Genomic DNA, 11,935 nt, shown 5'->3' with positions numbered 1-11,935 from the left:
GAATGATAGATACTTACATGTAATCTACGCGCATGCGTGGAGTACACACAGGAGTCCCTGTACGCATGCGCGGCCCAACCTTTAAAAAGCTGGCGCCACCTTGCATTACTCTCTCAGGCTCTCAGGCGCTCAGGCGCTCAGGCTCTCAGTCCTTCTCCTCCTCCCCCTTCCCCCTTCCCCCCCCCTTCTCTCCTCACCCACGTGTTTCATCCAGGCCTGTCACCTCTATCCTCTTTAATAAAACTCTTTCGTGGTCTTGTTGTGTTCGGGACATGTTTCTAGCGCCTAATAACGTGTTTCTAGCGCCAAATAACTAACAGTGCCCTCCCACCCACTCAGGCCATTGGTACCAAGCAGAATTTTTTTCTGTGATAAGATAAGAATTGTATCTGTGATAAGATAAAAATCTTATCACAATTTTTAAGAGTTCTCTTAGATGACTTTCAGTCTGGGCTGTTACATTGTGGGGAGGGTAAGGGTTGTCACAGAAGTCTTCTATGACTTTCTTTCCCAACTGTGAGTCTGCAGTCATTGGTACCATTGCAAAAATAGCTTCTTTGCCCTTTACAGTTAGGTGAAGCATGGATCATGGACTTCCACATGATTTCTGGTGGCAACACAGACCATGGACATCCACATGAGACCTCCATCATCAGTAGGTGCCACAGATCTCAGCATAGTCTCTGATGGCAGTAGAGACATGGACATCAACACAGCCATCTGCTGCAGGAGAGGCCATGGACATCATCACTGCTTTCAGTGGCAGCACAGGTTACTGACATCAACATGGCATCCATGGCATTAGCTATGGACAACAATGTGGTCCCCAGCAGCAGTCCAGCCCATTGACAGCAATGTGGCTTCAGGTGACATCATAGACCACAGACATCCACAAGGTCTCCCTTGACAGCACAGACCTTGGACCTCAACATGTTCTCTGATGGCAGGTCAGACCAAGCCCAACAATACGGCCCTCAGAAGCAGCATGGACCATGGGCACTCTCATGGCCCTTGGCAGCAGAACAGACTGTGGCAAGCCACAACAATATGTTATAAGGAGTCCAGCTGTGTATTAAAGCTATACTTTGACCAGCCAAAGGTCTGTCAAAAAGCAAGCCATTGTTATGAATATTTGGTGTTGTTCAGCTTTTAATATTTCAGCTGTCTTCAGCTATGAAATTCTTGCATGCCCAAATATTCCCAGACCATTTGGCAAACAGACCTCCTGAACCTCAGACAAGCTGAACTCTAGGTAACTATTCACCCCCAGCCTAGGAGACAAGCCGGGTAGGAGCACATAGCTTTGTTTCTTGTGCTAATGAAGTTCAGATCATCACCCTGCCTTACGTCCTAGTGGCTCTCCAGAGCAAATGACTGAGAACAAAAGAGATTTTTACATATCAAGGTGAAGCAACATTCCTGAGGAGGCAGAGAACTGCATGGCCAGGGGAAGAAAGAATAGGCATCTTCTGTAGAGACAGACTGAATGTGACCAGGGAGTAGAGAAGAACACAGAGGTTTTTGTAGATGGTAAGGCAGAACTCTTATAGAGTTCATCAAAGCCAGGAGTAGAAAGTAAGTAGAGATGGAGGGTGAAGAAACAGAGGACAAAGATGAGGCTGGAAGCATAAAAGCTTAGTTGTTAGCAGGACTATGAGAGGACAGTAAATGAAGGGACAAAGAGGAACTGAGTGTCAGGACAGAACTGAAGCTATGTAAACAGCATTTCATCCCAGAGAAATATAGAAGATGGACAAAGAGCTTGGTGTATCTAGATTTATCCTGCCCTGAATGCTTAACAGAGCTGTAGCTATAAAGATAGAATTTTGTCTTAGAGAAATGAAGTTAACAAACATAAGAGCACAGTGTACATAAAATTTCCCCCCCTCAGATATCCCATACCAGATGTAGCATTTTCTCTGGACTCTGAGTAATCCATAACAGACCACATATGCCTGACCTTCAGTGGTAACATGGGCCACAGACATGAACACAGTCCCCAGCTGCAGCAGAACCACAGGCCCTAACCTGGTCCTGGGCATCCTCACAGACCACAGACATCAACATAGTCTTAGGTGGCTGCACAGGCCACTCACATCAACATGATCCCCAGTAGTATCATGAAAAATGACTCTTGGGATTTCTCCAAATTACTCCAGATCCTAACAGAAGGAAAAATAATGCAACATCTGAGAGAGGAAATCCTATCTGTCAAATGTTTTGTTTGTTTATTTTTAAGTAAAGCTTGATCCAGGTAATTTGTGGGTCCTGAGATTTGTTAGTTCAGAAACTTAGTCCCCACTAACTAAGGTATCTCCAGAATTGATGAGAATGTGGTAAGCCAATTCCCAGTAAACTTTTGAATCTTGCTTTTTAACAACATAGTAAGTATGGGATTGAGCAGTATGTGTAACTGTTGATTCCCAGGCAATTTAAGGTTACTGGCTAATATGAATTCACAACATGCCCCCACAGTTGGGCCTGCCGGGCAGACCTAGACACTTCCACCTAGTTATTTCTGGTTCAAAATAGCCATTTCCAAGTCAAAACATCTCACATGACCAGAACCCCATGGCTTTGCATGGTTGCGTAAAGCATGCAGTGCAGCCATGTGATCTAGGCACATGCGTGGAGTAGCCACATGGGTTCCTGTACACACATGCAGCCCAGCCTTTATAAACCGGTGCCATGTTCCCTGGCCTCACTCTTTCCCTTGACCACATGTGTTTTCCACAGGTCTGTTCATGCCTGTCTCTTTCTTTCCTATCTTAATAAAAACTCTTGTGAGTGGATTTGTTATGTTTCAGGATGTTTCCTTGCAGGGTAAGAGCGCTGCCAAATAACTAACACTGGCTTGTAAGATTCAGGAAAAGTAGACCATTTCAACTAGATTGGATTATTTCTTCACTTTAAATCCTATTGTGTACTAGCTGGTTTTATGTCAACTTGACACAAGTTACAGTCATCAGAGAGGGAGAAGCCTTAGTTGAGGAAATACTTCCATGAGATCCACATGTAAGGCATCTTCTTAATTAGTGACAAATAGGGTCAGATTCAACCCATGCTGGGTGGTGTCAATCCTGGGCTGGTAGTCCTAGGTCCTATAAGTAAACAGGCTGAGGGATGGAGAGATGGTTCAGAGGTTAAGAACACTTGTTCTTCCAGAGGTTCTGAATTTAATTCCCAGCAACCACATGGTGGCTCAGAACCATCTGTGATGGGATCTGGTGCCCTCTTCTGGCCGGCAGGGATATCTGCAGACAGAATACTGTATACATAATAAATAAATAAATATTAAGAAAGAAAAGAAAACAGGCTGAGCAAGATATGGGGAGCAAGCCAGTAAACAGCATCCCTCCATGGCTTCTGTATCAGCTCCTGGCTCCAAAGTCCTGACCTGACTTCCTTTAGTGATGAAGAGCAATGTGGATGCTTATGCTGAATAAACCCTCCCCAACTTGCATTTTGGTCATGGCGTTTAGTTGCTGCAACATTAACCTTAAATAATACATATTGATTTCTTCTCTGATGTATTCTCCATAATTGGGACAAATTAATTACCAAAACCTTTTAAAAAATAATGTTATCTTGACCTTGTACAATACCACCAAGAAATTGAAGTCAATTGTTTTAAAATAAATGACCAATAGCTGACAATTTGTGCTTCTATATCATCCTCCAATTGGGTCTGTTTTATCAAAGGTAAAAGAAATCAGATGTGCTTTTTGTCTAAGCTTTTCTTTCAGACTAGGTAGTGTAAATGACCTTCATGGTGCTCAAAATCAAACTTGGATCCGAAATACAGTGAAAATATAAGAGTTAAAAGGATGGTCAGTTTGCAGACTCTTTCTCCCATTAAGTGAGGCTCAGGAATACTCTATAGTAGATCACCTATTATCCTGCTCATAGAAGCTGTGAAGACCCACATGTTGAAATATAACCAGTATACATTCTATAAACCATGAAGTCAACACAAAAATGTCCTTAATGATTCCCAAGGAAGCCACATGTTCAACAAGGCCATGACTCATCGCAGCAATTAATACAACTGATAGAGGAAAGACTAAAGGAACTCTTCTCCCACCTGAGCTACACATGACAAGTGGAGTATGATCAAGAATAAAACATGAAGCCAGGCAAGTGGCACATACCTTAATCCCAGCACTTGGGAAGCAGAGGCAGGAGGATTGCTGAGTTAAAGGTAAACCTGGTCTACAAAGCCAGGGCTACACAAAGGAAACCTGTGTCAAAAAGTCAAAGGGGAAAAGCAAAAACAAGATATGATATATAAATGTGGGAGAGCCAAGTGGTATGTAAATGACCTATAAAGGATCATAATTCCTGCATCTTCTTGAGCATATGGCTCCCTTTCCCACCTTCACCCAGCTCACCATCAAGCTCCCATTCTCAGGAGCTGTCTTTCTTCTTCTTAATAAACCTCATCTCTTTCTGTTTCTACCTATGTATATGAGTTATTGTTCTGGGTTACAAGTACATGAAAACTTGCATCCTATAGCATCCCTGGGCTGAGGATATTCCTGAGTGCCACCTTCTTTCAGTCCCTCTTGGGGAGTTATTCATGGATCCTCCACCTACCTCTGACTGAGTGGAACTGGAATAAGCAAAAGACCTTATTGCAAGAAGCTGTAAATAGTTAATCACAAAACAATTCAATATATCCTGCAAAGAGGCAGAGCCCTTCCTTGTGTCACAAAGAGCAACAATGATCTGATGAGAATCCTACCTTGAGGAGAAGGGTCTAACATCTTTGAAGCCGTCTCATAACAATTGTCTTGCTGGTGGACACTGATCTTCAGAAACTGATTTATGGCTACTGTTTCTGATAAGGATCACCAAAAAGAACTAAGGAACATGCAGGTGGGGGTGTTTGATAGTCATATTTCTGTAGCCAAATAGTTTAGAGATGTCCCTTTACTTATGTACATGGTTGGACTGGTTTCATTGGGACTACAGTGACTCCTAATGGAGCAACTTTGATAAACAGTTTTGGTGGTTTGAATAAGTCCCATAGGGCCATATATTTGAATACTTAGTCAACAAGAAGTGGAACTCTTTGGAAGGATTAGAAGGATTAGGAGGTATGGCTTTATTGGAAGAAGTGTATCACTGGTGGAGGGGGTAGGATTTGAGATTTCAAAAATGCATACCAAACTCAACATCTCTCTCTCTCTCTCTCTCTCTCTCTCTCTCTCTCTCTCTTTCTCTGTCTCCCTGTCTTCATATCAGGAAGTAGATCTCAGCTACTGCTCCAGCACCATGCTTTTCACCAAGATAATGGATTAAGCCTTGGAAACTTATGGAAGTCCCCCATTAAATGTTTTCTTTTTATAAGAGTTACCTTGGTCATGATATCTATTCACAGCAATATAACAGTGAATAAGACAACTATGAAAAAGAAACAGAAAACCCTGAAATTACCTTAGTCTATAAAATTATTCCATATTATATCAAAATGTCAGACCTGGTTTGCTTTCACTGCTGTGATAAAACACTAACCACAACCAACTTGGGGAGGAAAGGGTTATTTGGCTTACAATGCCATGTTTCAGTCCATCATTGAGAGACACCATGGCAGGAAATCAAGCAGGAACCCTGTATCCTGATGTAAAAGCCTCATTCTAAGAAAAAACTCTTCCCTTCCTCTCTCTCTTCTGCTTTTCCTCCCATGAGGTGTACATCTTCAACCTTTCTCTGTCTCTGTCTCTGTCTCTGTCTCTGTCTCTCTGTCTCTCTCTCTCTCTCTCTCTCTCTCTCTCTCTCTCTCTCTCTCTCTGTGTGTGTTTGTGTGTGTGTGTGTCTCCTTCTTCTTCTCCTTCTCTCTCTTTCTCTCTGTTGTTGTGATACATTGTGTACCTTAATAAACTTACCTGAGTATCAGAGGGAAGAGCCAGCAACTGGATTATAGAGGTCAGGCAGTGGTGGCACACACCCTTAATCCTATCACTTGGGAGGCAGAGATCTGTCTGGATCTCTGTGAGTTCAAGGCCACACTGGACACAGAGCCAGGCAGTGGTGGCACACAACTTTAATCCCAGTAATGCGAAGCATACATACCTTTAATCCTAGAAAGTAATATCTGTGAAGAGAAAATTATTTAAGGTATGAGGAAACAAGAACACATTCTCTTGAGTCCAAGTATTTCTTAGAGGTATGTTAGTGGCTAGCTGTTCTGATCTTTGAGATTTCATTCCAGTATCTTGCTCTGGGCTTTTATTATAAGACCTTTTAAGATTCATGTTATATCTGGCACACAATGTTTGTGGCACAAATTTACTAAAAAACTACTTGCCTGTGGCCTTGCAGGCCTGAGCTCAGTCCTGAGATGCATGCATCTAGAGTCTCTACCCAACATGAGCTGGAGTCCCTAAGCAGCTGGATCTTTCACTTCTTCTCCCTGGTGAGTTGTGGGCTCTCCCTGGATTACCATCTCTGGCTCCTACCACATTATATAGCTGCCTTCAAACCTGATGGGGTTTCTACTGTTCTACACAGTCAGCAGAGCTGGTGAGTCAATTAAGATTTCTTAAAGGGAGAAATTAGTTGAAAGAGAATTTTTCCCACATTAAAAAATGGGAAACATTTTTACAATGGAGGGTGTTTGATTTCTGTTTGATAATACATTAGGCAGTCTGAAAAAGGAATAATTAAATGAGAGAATAATTAACGTTGATGGGATAAATGTAATGTTAATTATAAATATTATTTGTTTGCTCATTTCTGCTTAATCATTTAAAACACTGGCTAATGTGAGTGCCAAGATAAAAATTTTAGAAAAACTTGTTAAAACAAATCATAGAGAATTTCAGACCAGCACAGAAGAATTTAAAAGTGAACCTATCTCAGCATTGCATTATATGGTTACAGAGAAACAGCCTAAGGCTTTCAAACAGCCAACCTTAATCTATCCAGTAACCATACAAATGCCCAAGGCTGGGTATGAGCTGATTGTATCCAGTGCAAATGTTAGATTGGAGGTGATTCAAAGAAGCTATAGTGTCATATGATATGCATTCTCTGTCAGTGAAGCAAATGTTAAACTTGTGGCCAAATTGTGATAGAATAATCCCTCAATACTGGAAAGATTTAGTTACAGCAGTCTTGGAGGCTGGTCCCCAGTTACAATGGAGGATCTGGTGGAAAGATGAGGCTAAGACCATTGAACAATGATTTAGGGCTAGAGATATGGAAATTTGCCAAGATCAACTTCTTGAAGATGGCAATTGTGCTGATATACAAGGACAATCTTTATATGATGACCACACCATAGTTTTATGCCAAATTGCAGCCTTGAATTCTTGAGACAGAATTGAAGAAATAGGAAAGAAAATTGAGTCATTTACAAAAGTTATACAGGGTTCAAAAGATACCTTCATTGATTCCCTACAAAGGCTGACTTCAGTAGTAAATAGAATGATACCAAATTCAGAAGTTAGACAAATAATAATTGAATCTCTGGCTTTTGAAAATTCTAGTGCACTATGCAAAAGGATAATTAGACTGTTAAAGACAAGATAAGCACCCTTGGAAGAATGGACCCAAGATACAACTAACATTGAATTTCATGACCATTTTGATGCTTGAATAAGAGAAGCAATTTCTAGAGGCTTGAAGAAAAATATTAATTTCAGGTGTTTTAATTGTGGTAAACAAGATCATCTAGAAAGGGATTGTAAACAGGGCATCTTATAAACAATGTTCCCCCCTGCCCCCCACAAGGAACAATGGCAACAGAATGGATTATGCAGAAGGTATGGCAAAGGAAAACATTAGACTAACAAATGTAGAACAAGAGACAGACAAGGTAATCTTTTGCCTTTGTCATTGGGAAACTCCCTGAAGGACCTCTTGTAGGCCCCCATGTCAAATTCCATTCAGTCCTTTCCTGTCACCACAAAAGAAACTCCTTCCCAAAGCAGTTAAAGAATCTAATGCCTATTGTAAAAAAGCAAACTGCTCTGGAAGATAGAACAGCTAGCTATAGAAGAGAGAACAAATATTCATGAAAAAACATAAATCAAAATTGATGAAGATTAGATTTGGAAACTCCCCAAAGTTAGGGATGGGGAAGGGTATTGTTTTTGTCTTTCAGGAGAATGAAGGCTAAGAAATTTCAAGAACACTAGGACAAATCATCCAGAAAAAAAAAAATGCCCCATGAAAAAGACTTTCTGCAGTGAACCCTGACCATGCCAAACAGTAACTTTGAAGTCTCCAAAAAGATGATGGGACCCTACAACAACAATTTCATCAGGATGATGATAATACCACTAAGCTGACAAACACTAACCAAAGTTTAGCTTTGGACTACAAACTGCTCATAACAATTTTAAGGTGCCTAGATGAGATGATCCAGCCTCACAAACTACTCAAGCTGCCTTCCTGTTCTCTCTATTCTCCTCTCTCTTAGTCCCACCTATACTTCCTGCCTGGCTACTGACCAATCAGTGTTTTATTTACCAATGATTCATCCACAGCACTTCCCCTTTTTCTTTTTTTTTCAAAAAGGAAGGTTTTAACTTTAACATAGTAAAACTACATATAACAAAACAATTATCAAGCAAGAATTACAGTTACGATATTAAGGAAGGAATCCTATCTATCTTATATTTGTGAGTTTCATATCTAATTTATCTTTTATCATAACTAAGGAAAATTGTAACTATCTAGCTTCAACTACATCAAAGACCTCAGAAGGATAATACTATTACCTGAGAAATGGGAGAAGGATGCAAGCAAGTTTTGGGAGTTTTGCAGGGTAGACAGAGACAGCTAGCAGCCTGGACAGTCACCTAATGTTCCTTTGTAAAGTTGGGGCATCTGTCTTCAGCCCACAGGGCTAGAGTCTCTTGGTCACTTCTTTTAGTGTCCTGTAGAATGTCTGGCAGTTTCCTCTGCTAAGCAGGTACCTGAAGGACCATTTTGTCAAGAAAATTTCAGTGGTCACCTTCCTATGGGTCCTGCATATCCAATTGATCAAGCAGTCCAGGCAAGAACAGTTTCTTGCCAAAATGGCTATTTTTGCCAAGGTGAAGATAAACTCTATATAGAGTGTTTGCAATGCCCATCTTCTTCTCTGAAGTAAATCAGTGCTGCCAGGAGCAGACATGTCTCACTGTACAGAAAGTCTTAATTTTTAAAAATATTTTAAATGCCATAATCTATAGATCTTTGAAGTGTTTGAAGATTACCTGTCTATCTGAAATATATCTATGTATACCTAGAAGACTTAACTAGCATAGCTACAAGTATAATTATCATAGATGACTAATTATTAATCTATTTTTTAATTATCCATTATAATTTTAAATGAGCTGTACAAACATAATACCTTAAACAAGAGTAGAAATATACACACAGTATAACAAAATTAACTTTAAGTTTGTATCAATAAACTAAAATCTATACCAATATAAAACATTTTAAGCAAGTTGTTGCTCTTTAAAATTAAGTTTATTAGGGCGGGAGAGGTGGCTCAGAGGTTAAGAGCACTGACTGTTCTTCCAGAGGTCCCGAATTCAATCCCCAGCAACCACATGGTGGCTCACAACCATCTATAATGAGATCTGGTGCCCTCAAAGAAACATTACTAAAGCTTAAATCACATATAAAACCCCACACATTAATAGTGGAAGACTTCAATACCCCACTTTCACCACTGGAAAGATCTGCCAAACTGAAACTAAACATAGAAATAAAGGACTTAACTGATGTTATGACTCAAATGGACTTAATCTATGTCTACAGAACATTCCATCCTAACAAAAAAAGAATATACCTTCTTCTCAGCACCCCATGGAACCTTCTCTAAAATCGACCACATACTTGGCCACAAAGCAAATCTCAACAGATACAAAACAATTGGAATAACCTCCTGTGTTCTATCAGAACACTGTGGTTTAAAGTTAGATGTCAACAACAACAACAAAAAAAACCTACAGAAATCCTACAATCTCATTGAAACTGAATAATGCTCAACTGAATCACCAATTGGGTTAAGGAAGAAATAAAGAAAGAAATTAAAGACTTCCTAGAGATCAATGAAAATGAATACACCACATACCCAAACATATGGGACACTTGAAACCATTCTGGATGTTGGATCATCTGGACCATGGTGTCATCGAAGACCTTTCAGGGGCACTTGGCTGGTCAAACCTGATGTATTTTAATCTGGAACAAATCCATAGCCTCTGGCTTTCTGTAGAAACAAAAGCATAGCCTCCTTTCCAAAGCAACATATCCTTACAACCAAATGTTGAAGTCAAGGTGTCTTTAAAATATACAGATTGGCTTAACTCCGATGCCTTTACAATCAAATATCTCTCCTTAGTTAAAAATCCCAAAGACAACACAATCCAGATTCTCTGGGTAATATCCATCTTTACATGGCTTATTTTTATACTACCTTTACTGTCTCTTTAAAGACTTTATTTTTAAAAACTATCTATTTGTTTATATAACTGTATATATTCTTTTTTTCTCTTCCAAGCCTAAATCAGTCGTTAAAAGTCTCCCAACCAAAAACAAACAAACAAACAACAACAACAACAACAACAACAACAAAAAGGCCAGGACCAGAAGAGTTAATACCAATACTTTTTAAATTGTTTCACACAATAGAAGCAGAAGGAACATTACCAAACTCTTTCTATGAGGCTGCAATTACCCTGATTCTTAAACCAAACAAAGATGCAACAAAGAAATAGAACTACAGACCAATCTCCCTCACGAACATTGATGCAAAAATACTCAATAAAATACTTGCAAACAGACTCCAAGAACACATCAAAACAATTATCCACCATGACCAAGAAGGCTTCATCCCAGAGATGCAAGGGTGGTTCAACATACAAAAGTCCATCAATGTAATATACCATATAAACAAACTCAAAGAAAAAAATCACATGATCACCTCACTAGATGCAGAAAAGGCATTTGACAAAATCCAACACCCCTCCATGGTAAAGATCTTGGAACAATCAGGAATACAGGGAACATACCTAAACATAATGGAAATTTACAGCAAGCCAACCACCAGCATCAAATTAAATAGAGAGAAACTCAAAACAATTCCACTAAAATCAGGAACAAGGTAAGGCTGTCCACTCTCCCCATATTTATTCAATATTTATTCATATTTATTCTAGCCAGAGCTTTAAGACAACATAAGGAGATTAAGAGGATACAAATTGGAAAGGAAGAAGTCAAGCTTTCCCTGTTTGCAGATGACATGATAGTATACATGAGTGACCCCAGAAATTCAACCAAGGAACTGATACTGCTTATAAACAACTTCAGCAACATAGCAGGATATAAGATCAACTCAAAAAAATCAGTAGCCCTCCTATATACAATTGACAAACAGGCTGAGAAGGAAATGAGAGATATATCTCCCTTTACAATAGCCACAAATGATATAAAATACCTTGGGGTAACTCTAACTAAGCAGATGAAGAACCTTTAAGTCCCTTGTAGTTGGAGAGCTTCTCTCCAGGTTCGCTTCTTGTTATCTACTTTTTCTATCTTAAATTAACCCATTTCTGCTTATCTATACTTTGCCACATGGCTTGTGGCTTACCAGTGTCTTTACATGTTGCTTCTCATGGCGGCGGCTGGTGGTGTCTCTCCCCAGCCTTCTACTTCCCAGAATTCTCTTCTCTGTTGTCCTGCCTATACTTCCTTGCCTGGCCACTGGCCAATCAGAACTTTATTTACACAGAGCGATATCCACAGCACTTCCCCTTTTCTTTTTTTTTTTTAAGGAAGGTTTTAACTTTTACATAGTACAATTACATACAACAAAACAATTATCAAGCAAGAATTACAGTTACAATATTAAAGAAGATATCCTATCTATCTTACATTTGTGAGTCTAAGGTTTTATATGTAACTTATCTTTTACCATAACTGAGGA

The sequence above is a fragment of the Onychomys torridus genome, chromosome 6 (genome assembly GCF_903995425.1).
Source record: "Onychomys torridus chromosome 6, mOncTor1.1, whole genome shotgun sequence".
NCBI classification, from domain to species: Eukaryota; Metazoa; Chordata; class Mammalia; order Rodentia; family Cricetidae; genus Onychomys; species Onychomys torridus.
This window is presented reverse-complemented; position numbering follows the sequence as displayed.